Genomic DNA, 13,932 nt, shown 5'->3' on the forward strand with positions numbered 1-13,932 from the left:
ACCCCAGGCCACTCCAACGATTCCCTTGAAGTGATGTCCCGGTGCCTGGAGGCCATGTGGGTCTGGATGGGGAGAAACAGGCTCCGACTCAACCCTTCCAAGACCGAGTGGCTGTGGCTTCCGGCATCCCGATATAGCCAAATGGTGCCATCGCTGGTTATTGGGGGCGAATTGCTGGCCCCCACAGAGAGGGCTCGCAACTTGGGCGTCCTCCTGGATGCACGGCTGTCTTTAGAAGAGCATATGACGGCCGTGGCCATGGGGGCTTTTTATCAGGTTCGCCTGATACGCCAGTTGCGCCCTTTTCTGGATCGGGACTCCCTATGCATGATCACTCAGGCACTCGTCACTTCCCGCCTTGACTACTGCAATGGTCTCTACATGGGGCTCCCCTTGGGGTGCACCCGGAGGCTCCAGTTGGTCCAGAATGCGGCCGCGCAGGGGATTATGGAAGCGATGGGGCACTCCCATGTGACACCTCTCCTGCGCGAGCTGCACTGGCTTCCTGTGGTCTTCCGGGTGTGCTTCAAGGTGTTGGTGACCATCTTTAAAGCACTCCATGGCTTAGGGCCGGGATATCTACAAGACCGCCTTCTGCCGCCAATAGCCTCCCACTGGCCAATACGCTCGCACAGAGAGGGCCTCCTCAGTGTGCTATCGGCCAAACAATGTTGGCTGATGGCCCCCAGGAGGAGAGCTTTCTCTGTGGGAGCACCCGCACTCTGGAATGAGCTCCCCCCCGGAGATACGGACAATCCCTCACTTACAAACTTTTTGCCGGGCCCTAAAGACGTTTTTATTTCACCAAGCCGGGCTGGCCTAATTTCTAAATTTTTAATTTTTAAATTGGTTAATTGTAACCTGAATTTTAATGTGGTATTTAAACTGTTGGGCCAAATTATTTAATTTATTTTAAATTGTTCTTAAATTTTGTATTCTGTGTTTTTATTTTTGGCTGTTCACCGCCCTGAGTCCTTCGGGAGAAGGGCGGTAAATAAATAAATAAATAAATAATTGTCTGTTTGTCTTTGGAGAAGGAGGAGGCCTTTGTTACTATTCAGTCTATTGCTGTGGTAATAAGAACTACAAAATTGTAATTGATGAGAACTCAAAATTTATGTTTCTGTTTCCTGTTATCCATTGGTTGGCTAGATTTTGCAATTCAGGGGCCCTACTTTTAAATACGTTTAGGGAGAACTTCCCTTTCTACCTGTGTGTCTTAATGAAAGCTGTTGTGGTTTCTGTGTTCAACCAGAAGAAAATTACAACACTAGCTGTAAATAGCAGAAGAAGCTAGAAGAGAAATAATGGCAATTAGGACATTTCTTTCGGTGTTTCACTCCTGGGATAGCTTTCGCTTCTATTTTGCAGTTGACACATATTAAATGATATGCATTTCCACAATCTATTTTTCTTGACAGACTCATTGCCAAAGACCTGTTATTTCTTCAAACGGCAGATATCATTTCTTCTATGACTTCATTGCAATTTAAAAATCCAGGTATTAAAGAAAATAAATTAGTCAAACTTTGGGAAAAACAGTTGGCTTCTTATTAACACACCAAGCTGGGTCAGGACAAAAACAAATTGAAATGAAATGAATTCAATATAATATGCATGTTACTGTCAATTGTGGAAATTAAGCATTTCACAGAATGCCTAGGAAATCTATAAGAATGCCAAAAGTGGGACATCACAATATGAAATGTGTAACATCCTAGGCATTTTATGCAATGCCAAAAGGCAAACCAGCAAAGGATAAAATGCTGCCACTAAAATGCCAGTCTAACCTTCTTTGTTGCAGCAAGTAGATCAATGCTAGTCTTTTTCTCTTGTTTTTTTCAATAAGAAAGTCCTGTAATTTATTTCGCATTTTGTCTTTCATTTTCATATATGTCTTTTCAATAAAGGGTTACCCTGACCCAAACCCTAATCCTAACCCTCACCCTTTTCATGACTCTCTTGCCATAATTTGCCTAAGTAGTTTTTGTCATTCTGCATAATGCCTAGGTATTATATACAAGAAGGGATGCAGTGGCTCAGTGGCTAAGATGCTGAGCTTGTTGATCGAAAGGTTGGCAGTTCAGTGGTTCAAATCCCTAATGCCGCCTAATAGGGTGAGCTCCCGTGACTTGTCCCAGCTTCTGCCAACTTAGCAGTTCAAAAGCACGTAAAAAATGCAAGTAGAAAAATAGGGACCACCTTTGATGGGATGGGAACAGCGTTTAGTCATGCTGGCCACATGACCATGGAGACGTCTTCGGACAGTGCTGGCTCTTCGGCTTTGAAACGGAGATGAGCACCATCCCCTAGAGTCAGGAATGAGTAGTACATATGTGTGAGGGGAACCTTTACCGTTACCTTATTATATACAATGTCTAAGGAATGTATAAATAGCATATTAAAAACATAGACATTTCATATTTTGTCTAAAAATATCAGACATTCTATAGATTTCCTATACATTCTATACAATGCCAGCTTTTCACACATTGCTGATACTGTATACATTTACTCCCCTGAGTACTCAAACAGAGTGTGCAGTTTTCCAGATTTGAAAGGAAAAGAGGGTTTGTAGTATATAGGGGCAGCCATACAACACTTGTCAACAATTTATTAAATTGGAGCTAAGGAGGTGCTGATGGAAGCTACAGTGGTCACCGTACCATTCAACCATCATTTCTCTTTTGAATCCAAATCCTGCACAGTTATAAAGATTAATAATATTCTTATTCTGGTTGGTTAAAATTTTACTTTGGCAGCAACTCAAAAAGGCTCTCAGGCACATAAAGTGTTGACTTCTGCTTTATGGGGATGGGTAGTAGTAGCCTGATCTAATTCATGCCCACATATCTGGCATTTGCCCAAGATGTTGGAACAAGTTGGGTGTCAAATTCATGTTATGATGGCATCACGTGATGTATCAGGACTTTCCCCCCCTTTGCTAAACTGGGCATAGGCGTGGCCAGCATGTGACACTACCAACATGTGGACTGGGAGTTTGACAGCCCTGGTGTAGGAGATTAATGGGCAAGCCATCCTGGCTGTTGAAAGAATATTTGTGTGCAAAATTTTAACATTGGCCAATTGAATTTGATCACCTCTCCACTTTCAAAATAACTCCTTATCACTGGAGAAGATTAGACAATATGATTCCAACTGGTTGCTTAATAGACTGAATTATAGAGATTTGCATAATCATGATATTTCAGTTCCTAATATTGTAAAAAAAAAGTAAATAAATATTGTTGAATTGTATTCCTTTCTACTTTTGGAAATGAAAGTAAAATTATTTTACTTTCAAATGCTATTATTAGTACTTTTTAAAAATGCAATATGAATTGTGCATATATCTATGTTATGCATGGAATGGAATGGAATGGAATGGAATGGAATGAAATGGAATAGAATAGAATAGAATAGAATAGAATAGAATAGAATAGAATAGAATAGAATAGAATAGAATAGAATAGAATAGTTGATTAGTTTCCATCCATTGCTTCTTGTCTGGCTTTCAGGTGCTTTGGAGAATAGCTTGACTCCCTCTTCTTTGTGGGAGCCCCTGAGATATTGGAACACTGCTATCATGTCACCCCTAGTCCTTCTTTTCATCAAACTAGACATACCCAGTTCCTGCAACCGTTTTTTTATATGTTTTAGCCTCTGCATTATGTTATACTACATAATTCTACATAAATCAGCAGAAAAACAAAACCAAAATGAATGTTACTATTCCGATGGAAGCTCCCTGACCTACCTGTATTGAAATCACTGTCATTGGTGACTTTTCTCTAAATTTGACCACTTTAACATACTTTTGGACTGTATTGAAATATGGGGTGGGGGAGTATTCCTTCAGCATCAGTGCCACTATGGAGAAGTTAAGCTTTTTTTAATCATCATCTGACAATTAGATGAAGCAAAGTTTAGAACATCATAAAAATATGAAGCTAAAACACCTTTTTGCTATGGTTAGCTGCAAGTGAGACCGTTATCTTTTTTGACAAAGGAAAGCAGTTAATTCTAAACACATTTTGCTTAAAGATGGTAGCTTTAACAATACAAGGTTTAGGGGTTAATTTCTAAGGATGATTTAGAATGTGTATAAGTGTGTGTGTTTGTGTTTGTGTTTGTGTCTGTGTTTGTGTTTGTGTTTCTGTTTGTGTCTGTGTCTGTGGGAGATGAAATATTTTCACTGGGCTCATCTATCCCCATGGTATAGTTCAGCAGATATTTTCCTCAAGAAGATTGCTACATGCAAGATGACAAAACTAGAGAACATCAAAAAAAAAGGATGTAAAAACCTCTTCATACAACCACAGAATTGCAGTATGTAACTGTCAGTTTGACAAGAGAAAAGGGCTCTGACTGATATCTTCAGTTTTCTGAACCTTGGATTCTTCTTGAAGGGAGCCTGAAGGGGGGGAAATTGAAAAATTGGGTGAGTTTAGACCTGGAACAGTTCTGGAGAGGTTACGCTATTACAGAAATAGACAGCTTATGAAAGCAATGAATGGGAAAAGTGCAGAGAAGAGAAACTAAGATGATTAAAGGCCTGGAGACTAAAACATATGAAGAATGGTTACAGGATTTCGGTTGGCTAGTCTAGATAAAAGAAGGACTGTGTGTGTGTGTGTGTGTGACATGATAGCTGTATTCCAGTATTTGAGGGGCTGCCACAAAGAAGAGGGGGGTCAGCTTTTTTCCCAAAGCACCAGAAGGCAAGACAAATAACGATGAATGGAAACAAATCAAGGAGAGAATCAACCTGGAATTAAGGGGAAACTTCCTAATACTGAGAATAATTAACCAGTGGAACAATTTGTCTTCAGAAGTTGTGGGTATGTCATCACTGGAGGTTTTTAAAGAGAAGACTGGACAGCCACTTGTCTGGAATGGTATACCTCTTGAGTAGGGGGTTGGACTAGAAGACCTCCAAGGTCCCTCCCAGCTCTCTATTCTGACTTTGACCGTAACTTCATGAGAGACCTATTTAACCAAATAGCTAGCATCTGTTAATAAAATAACACTCGGAGGTGGTTGAATTTGCATATGGTACAGTAACAGGTTCGAACCTGAACATCTCAAGAGTTGTTACGGGGTAATTGGGAGAAAAAGGTATTGTTTATGCCTACTTGATCTCTTGAATGAAAAGTGTAAAATAAAGCTTAAAAAATTAAGGGAGGCAGGATAGAGTTCTACCATAGTGCTTTACAACACTCTCTGGGCAGTTTACAGCATGTGGTGGGATTCAAATAATTTAACAACCGGTTCTCTGCCCTAATGACCAACTAGGTAGGTGTGGCTGGGTGGTCATGTGACCGTGTGGGCATGGCCAACTCAATGTCACTCACGTTGATGGGTGCTTCACCTTAGCTGTTACAATGTAATAAGGGTTAACCAGAGAGGCAGTTTGTGTAAGCAGGGCAATAAAAATTAGGCTAGAAACAACACCAGAATGTTTCCTTCCTGCCTTCCTTACAGGATTAGCCCTGTAAAGTGGAAAAAAACAAAATAAGATTTCTTCCAACAATCGGTTCTCCGAACTGCTTAGAAAGTTAACAACTTTCTCCCGAATAGGTGCGAACTGGCTGAATCCCACCATTGGTTGCCCCCCAAAATCTGGGTCTTCATTTTGTTGACCTTGGAAAGTCTGAGTCAACCTTGAGCCAATCAGGATCAAACTCCAGGCTGTGGGCAGAGTATGCCTGCAGCACTGCATTTTAACCCACTGCATCACCACGACTCTGATTTTATTTCTTATCTTATTTTCTTATTTCATATTTTGCAGCTACTGTCTCAGGACTGAGCCATGGTTTTTAAGGCCTACTGCTTTTGGGCTCTCTTTCTCCTGCTCTGTCTCCCAGCTACTTCCTTCTTCCTCAGCCACAAAGCTTCATCATATAGAGAATTTCTCAGAAGGCATATGGACGACCCCAAAACAGACCTTCAGAATGACCACAACTACTGCAACCGAATGATGCGCCGCAAGGGCTTGAAATGTCAACGGAGCAATACCTTCATCCACGCCAGCAGTGAACGGCTGACCGCCATCTGCAACTCCGGAGGAAAGAAACTGGATGGCAACCAGACCAGTAAAACCCTGTTCCCGATCACCATCTGCATCAAGAGTAACCACCGTAGGACCATTTTTTGCAAGTACCAAGGGAGAAGTGAGATCAGGAAAATCCGAGTCACTTGCTCTGGGGGCCTCCCAGTCCACTATATTACCCACACTTGAAAGAAGGGAAGAAATGTGATGGAACCAAAGATCCTTTTCTACAGCGCCTTGGCAACCTTCCCTCATGTGTTCTGCTCTCCCACATCTTCCCCATATGCTCAGACTGAGCTGGCTTCATTGCTTAGCAATATCAGTTTTCTCCAAGTCAATCTATAGCTTTCCTGATCGATCCAATTCTCCTTTATACCACCAAGTACAGCTTGGTGATTTCATCAGTCTTTAAAAGATCAGCCACAACAGTCTTGGTAGCGTCTTTAAACCCCACGTGTGTCCATGCAAATAAAGTTTCAATGTCTCCTGTTACAGTTTCCTGATGTTTGATTGCCTCCTTGTGTCTTTCCTACAGCATGACAACCCCTGTATCTTTATAGTAACACTGGAACTGTCCTATTGATTATTGAGCTTAACCTATAGGTTGGCCAATCTCAACCTATTGTATTGTGGGAAAGCCGATCCTGTCATCCTCAGCCTGCATATACAATTTATAGAGAATGGGCCTTAATTATGGCCTAGTTTGTAATGGGTGAAGATCTTTATTGCTTCTCCTGTCATTATGTTTCAGCGAAATTTCCCATCAGGGATTTGAGAAGATTGCTATCTGCACCATAGGTTGTCCTTTGTGATCATTTGGAGTTGCAGAAATGGGGTGAGGGGCCTAGCTCCAGTTTGCTCTCCTTTGGGGTAAATTGGAGCACTGTTATTTTTTCCCTTCCTTTCAGCTGTTCTTTGCTAGCCATCCATCTATGGATATTCTCAGTCATCCAGGTCATGGTTGTCCCAAAACTTTGAAGACATTTCGCTTCTCATCCATAGAAGCTTCTTCAGCTCTGACTGGATGGTAGGGAATGGAAGGATTTATACTCCTTGCAGACAGCTGGTCATTTGCATCCTTTAGACAGAAACAAACCCAAAAGAATGGAGAGGGGGAATGTAACCCTTTGAAAAGGTGATCTTCGGGCGAGATCTAAGGCAGTGATTCAGCAAAATGTAATTCCAGTCTACATCTCTTCTCTTTGCAGAATATTAACACGAGAAAGGACTTTATCAACTGAACGTCTGGTTCTATCCAGAACCCAATGTTCTAAATTTGATGGGTAAAACAGCCCAACAATACACGTTAATCCTATGAGTTAATTCAAAATCACTATATCCATTAATTGGGCGAGTTTAATCAAAACTCCGTATCCACTATATCCCCTAAATAGGGGTGAGTTCTACTTACCTTTACTACTGGTTCACAACGGGGCCACACATGCGCTCTCCCTTTGCTCATGCGCACACGCACTCTTCTGCGCAAGCATTTGATGATGTCAGGGTCAGTGGGCGGAGCCTCCTGCCAGTTTTACTATTGGTTCTATAGAACCAGTGTGAACCAGGGCAACCCACCACTGCCCCAAAACTGAAACAAAAACTAAGTGGAAAAACCATCATGGTCAGATGTCCATGAACCAGTGGTGGGCTGCTGCCGGTTCGGACAAGTTCGGGCAAACCGGTAGTTACGACCAGCAGCTGGACCTGCCCACCTGCCCCACCACTATCCTATATAATTGCGTGTCTTTGCTACTGTGGGCGCTCATATTTTCGGTTCTGGGTGAACCGGTTGTTACAGTATGTGACTCCCACTTCTGCCATGAACCAGTATTTCATTTAGGGCAAATGTGTTTTAAATCATTTTCTAAACATGGATAAATATATTAAATCTCAAGGAGTTCATGTGCTTTGATGTCTTCGCTTCTTCTCCTGCTCCCCTTTTCTCCCCACCCAGCAGTGTGTAACTTGAGAACCAGCACCTTGGATTCTCTCTTTTAAACTCTTCCCAGCCATCCTATTGTTCTCTGCTTTGGATCTAGGGGGAAGGAAAGGGGAGCAGGAGAAGAAGTGCTGGCTTGGATTGCAAAAGCCATGGACTGGCTCGATCGCCTTCCTCTTGGAGAGCCTGCAGGGCAAACGGGAGATTTGGGGTTTGGATGAGCGGCAGAATTCTCGCTTCTCTGCCTCCGCCTCCCCACCCCTCCCCACCTACCACTCCCCCTCGCAGCCGAGATTAGCAAGCCTTTATTTGGGGAGTTGAATATGCTGCTGCCGCCAGGCGGAGAAGAACGTCAGAAATGGGCTCTCTCGCAGCGCCTCCTCTCTCTCTTCTCTCGAGTGGCAGCAGTGTGTCCGGCTCACCAAATCTGGCCTGCTGATCTTGGGTGGCAGCAGCAGTGGCAGCGGCTCTGACCTGATCCTCACTGGCAATGCTGCGGGCAAGAACCAGCCATGCCGATCCCACATCATGTCTGCGCAGACAGCCTGCACCGCCCACTGTTTGGAGCTCTGGTGCCAGTACCCCTTCCCCCAGGTCAACAGGGCTAGGGCTGGCAAGAGTTTGCGGCCACTTTTTGCGGCCACCACTAAGAGAAGGGGTGCGCAAGCTACGGTTTGCAGGAGCGGCCTCTGTGAGGCAGTTCCAGGTGGATGGCAGGTGCACGTGGGGCATGTTCCCCCACCATTTGCCCCCCTTGCCTCCTCACCTCATGCTGTTTGGATGGCAGCTGTGCATGCATATAAGGTTTTTTTTGGGGGGGACTTATTTTCAGGGGGGTTTATTATGGCTTGTGTGCTTGAATGCTCAATTGGGCTTATTTTCTGGGCATGTCTTATTTTCGGGGGAACATGGTAGCAATAACACTTAGACTTATATACTGCTTCACAGTGCTTTACAGCCCTTTCTAAGCAGTTTACAGAGTCAAGATATTGCCCCCAACAATCTGGGTCCTCATTTTACCGACCTAGGGAGGATCAAAGGCTGAGTAAATTTTAAGCCAGTCAGGATTGAACTGCTGGCAGTTCGCATAATTAGCTGCCAATGCTGCCTTCTAACCATTGTTCCAGCACAGCTCATCAAATATTGTGATAAAAAAGAACAGGGTTGAGCCAGAGGTGGGATTCACTTACCTTCCCTACCGGTTTGCAAAAGTGAGTGCTCCTTCTGCGCATGCACAGTAGTCACACATTACGTCCGGGCGGGTGGGCATAGCCTCCCGCAGTCACCACTACCGGTTCGCACGATCCGGATAGAACCAACTGAATCTCACCACTGGGTTGAGCATGCTGAATAGGGTGTGGCCACAGAAGCTTGAGATACAGGAAACATACTTGTTCTGTCCTCACTACACGTTAGTCTGTGTGCAGCTTGACATGCAGCTAAACCCACCTATCCTCCAATAAAACAGACAGTGTGCATAGATCTGAATGCTTTATTGAAAGAACAGGATATGGACACGTCTGATCCTGAAGTTGTGTATCTCCAACCCTCAGTTTCCACTGGTTGCCTTGCTCTTTTTTTTAAGCTAATAGCCTGCCATTTAAGTGGGCTATTCAATGGAATTCTAATTGGCAAAGGAGCATTCTTCTTATCTTGCTCAAATCATTCTGCCTTCATTGAAAGGATGGAGAAATCTTCACTCATGAACACAAAGGAGGTTTGTTACTTGTTGCAAGATACAAACAATATCTTCAGACCTAACAGGATGAAAACTCTCTTCCGCTTGAGTTTTCAGTGGTGGCTTATATAGGGAGAATGGCATCAGACATCATAAGAAAGAAACTGAGAATAAAAACTGGTCATTATTCCCTCTCGGAATCTAGGGTAGTACACACTCTCTATGTTGTGCAATATTTGTAAACATCCTGGAAGCAGAGGTGAAATGCTCCCGGTTTGGACCGGATCGCCTGATCCGGTAGCGATGGCAGCGGGTGGTTCAGAGAACCGGTAGCAAAAATCCCTGCCCCCCCTCCATGCCCAGCTGAGCCGCATGATCATCAGAGGCTTTTTAAAAAACTTTTAAAAGCATTTTTTCTTCAGCCAAAAAACATGCTTTTAAAAGTATAAAAAAAGCCTCTGACAATTGCGCGGCTCAGCTGGGATCGTCAGTGGCTTTTAAAAGTATTTTTTCTACAACCTCTTTGGCCGATCGTCAGCTGTGACGATCCCAGCTGAGTTGCCTGATCGTCAGAGGCTTTTTTTTTCTTTTAAAAGCAAAAAGAAAAAAAAAGAAAAAAAAAGAAAAAAAGAAAAGAAAAACAAAATGCTTTTAAAAGAAAAAAAAAACTCTGAAGATCAGGCAACTCAGCCTGGATCGTCAGAGCCTTTTAAAAGCATTTTTTTTATTTATTACAAGACTCAGGCATTTGCCGATAATGAAACCCTAATCATGGAGGAACCTTTGGAAACAGGTGTAAAAATATTGGAAGAATTGGGTAAGTACAGAGACGTATCTGGATTTAAATTGAACAAAACAAAGACTAAATTGCTAACCAAAAATATGGCTGAGGATCAAAAGAAAGCACTTGAAGAATCACTAGGGCTTCAAATAGTTAAGAAAGTAAAATATTTGGGAGTGTGGATATCGGCAAGATGCTCAGCCCTAAAGGAAGACAATTATATGCCCCTGATTAAAAATATCAAACAGGATCTAGAAAAATGGGGGAAACTTCAAATATCATTCCTAGGTAGGATTGCAGCAATAAAGATGAGTGTTTTGCCCAAGTTGCTTTATCCAAACCATCCCAGTCAAACTAGATAAAATTTTTTTTCCTAGAATTCAATACCATTATCAGAAAATTTATTTGGGGTGGGAAGAAACCTAGGATAGCGATTAAAACCTTGCAAGATAAAAAGAATAGGGGTGAGTTTAGGTTCCCAATATGGGAAACCTACTATAAAGCAGCAAATTTGATATAGTTGAAAGAATGGGCAACCCCGGAAAATAAAAAGCTCCTGGCTTTGGAAGGGCATGACCTCCAGAAGGGCTGGTATGCCTATCTCTGGGATACAGGAAATAGAACAAGAACTTACTTCCATAGGCACAAAATAAGGGACACACTAATACAGACACGGGAAGAAATAATACGAAAATAATACACAAAAGTCCCAAGATGGCTCTCCACAATGGAGGCCATGATTTACCCTAATATGCTGGAAATGGGGAAAATGGTCAAGTATAAAGAAATATTAGATGGGGGAGGAAACCTCAAAACAAATGAATTGAAAGAACAGGGTATTCTTATTGATTGGTGGCCTTACGCACAAATAAAATCCAGATATAAAAAGGACAAGGAGGAGTTTGGCATAGAAATAGGCATTAACGGATTTGATAAGATTTGGATGGGAACCAACAATAAATTAATAACCAAATTATACAATTATCTGCTGGAATATGATATGGCAGAGGAGGTGGTCAAAAATTCAATGATAGCATGGGCTAAAAACATTGGGCACAACATAAATTTAAACGAATGGGATACAATTTGGAACAGTAATCTCAAAATGACCAGGGCGGTAGCCTATAAGGAAAATCAATATAAGATGCTACATAGGCGGCATCTAGCCCCCTCCAGGATCGCAAAAATTTACCCCAATATGAGCCCAAAGCAGGGGTGAAATGCTCCTGGTTCGGACCGGCTCAGGCGAGTAGGTAGCAATGGCGGCGGGCAGTTCAGAGAACCGGTAGCAAAAATCCCTGCCCCCGCCCCCCATGCCCAGCTGAGCCCCGCGATCATCAGAGCCTTTTTTTCCTTTTAAATGGCTCTGACCAGCCAAGCTCTGACATCCCAGCTGATTTGCCTGCTAATCAGGCAACTCAGCTTGGATCGCCAGAGCCATGTAAAAGAAAAAAAGTTTCTTTTTTTCTCCCCCCCCACCCCAGCCTCCAGCTTGCTTACCTTAGCTGTTGATCGCATGACAATCGCAATCCATGCATCAGAAAGCAACTGAATTTCCCTGCCTGCAATCACGCTCATCGGTGAGCAGCTCTTTCTGCCTTCCTGCCTAGACCTGTGGACTTCAACTCCCAGCAAAGCTGGCTGAGGAATTCTGGGAGTTGAAGTCCACAAGTCTTAAAATTGCCAAGGTTGGAAACCCCTGTTCTATTGGGTAAGTTTTTTTCCCCTTTGGGAGCTTTAAAAAAAATAGTTAATTGGGGTTTTTTTAGTTGTTCTTTTTTTAGACCTAGCCATTTAAAGTTTAGGAAGTTTTAAATTTAACTGCTTTTATATAAAAATAAATTAAAATAAAATAATAATTGTGCAGCTTTCTGAGATTTAGTGTGTTTTGTTTCTGTAGTGTTTCATTCTAACTACACATACACACAAAATCTCACAAAGCTGGACTGCCCGGATAAACCTTTCCCCAAATTGCATATGTTGTAATAAGCCCACTAAAAAACTCCAACTCCCTCGGTCAAAGGCTTTTTGCGCATCCACAAAAACCAAAGCCAATTGTTTATCAATGTGGGTTTCATAATGTTCCAAAACATTCATTCCTTGCTTTGAGTCTTTCCTACACCATAAGCATGACAGAGATGACAATAAAGCAGCAACTTGACTTTGCCAAATTTCAAGCATGCTCTTCTGAATGTCTTTATAGTGCCTGAAACATTGTCCCTAATGCTATGTTGAAGCCATCATAGCCAGTCCATAATAATCAATTCTGCTTTAACTGTTGTAGAATTTGGGTCACAGAGTTCCTAGAGGCTATGGAAAAACAAGCATGCAACTGTGCTAACTTCTTACCTTCCTTTGAGTCTTTCCTTTATTATATACATGACAAAGTTGTCAATAAAGCAGCAACCTAGACATTATCAAACTTCAGATAAGTTATTTGCTATGCATCCATAGTGCTTGAAGCATTTCCCCTAACCCCATGCATAATCCATCATAGTCAGTCCTTCCTGATCAATACTGCTTTGAGTCTGCCAGACATTGGATTCTTCAGAAAGACTAAGGGAGGAGAGGTGGCTGTTAATTTCTTAGATCAAACATCATTCTGATGTTTATATCAGAAAAGAATAGATGACATCCTGGGACCCTACAATTGTTCTGGCAGAGTTGTAATACCTCTCCCCTTAAAAGGGGGGCTAAGCAGGGGGTTGTACTAGAAGACCTCCAAGGTCCCTTCCAACTCTGTTATTCTATTCTATTCTATTCTATTCTATTCTATTCTATTCTATTCTATTCTATTCTATTCTATTCTATTCTATTCTATTCTATTCTATTCTATTCTATTCTATTCTACCCTACCCTACCCTACCCTACCCTACCCTACCCTACCCTACCCTATCCTACTCTATTCTATTCTAAAAGAAGGTGAACATGCATAATGTGCATGGTCACATTATGGGCAACAACATAGACAGATGTAGAATTTGTATCACACCATTTGTAAAAGCTGTGGAAGTTGCTTGAGAAAATTGCATGGAACTGTGCTACGTTATTTCCTTCCCTGAGGCTCTGGCTCACGACTCGACTGAAGAACTGGTGGCCACCTGGGATAGGGCGGCCGCTGGAGCTTTAGACCGTGTCGTGCCTTTGTGGCCTCTGACCCGGTGCCAATCCCAATTGGCTCCCTGGTTTTCCGAGGAGCTGAGGGAGATGAAGCGCCGGAAACGATGCCTGGAGAGCAATTGGAGGGCCAGCTGTTCCAAATCTGACCGAACATTGGTGAGGTCTCATATTAAGATCTACCTAGTGGCGAAAAGAGCGGCAAAATCTAATTATTTTTCTGCTCTTGTTGCGTCAACAGATAACTGCCCAGCTGCCCTGTTTAGGGTGACCCGCTCCCTACTTCATTTGGGAGCATGGGAAGACCCCCTGCAGGGTAGGGCTGAGGATTTTGTGTAATACCTGCATGATAAAATTGCTCAGAT

The 13,932-nt window shown here is 42.7% G+C and overlaps 1 pseudogene; it reads left to right on the top strand.

Moving 5' to 3' along the window:
• Positions 1 to 5,796: 5,796 nt before the first annotated feature.
• On the top strand, positions 5,797 to 6,543 carry LOC148113895 (ribonuclease pseudogene; annotated as a pseudogene).
• The last annotated feature ends 7,389 nt before the right edge of the window (positions 6,544 to 13,932 follow it).

This window comes from Pantherophis guttatus, chromosome 4, assembly GCF_059756535.1.
Source record: "Pantherophis guttatus breed Tessera chromosome 4, ASM5975653v1, whole genome shotgun sequence".
In the NCBI taxonomy this organism is placed as follows: Eukaryota; Metazoa; Chordata; class Lepidosauria; order Squamata; family Colubridae; genus Pantherophis; species Pantherophis guttatus.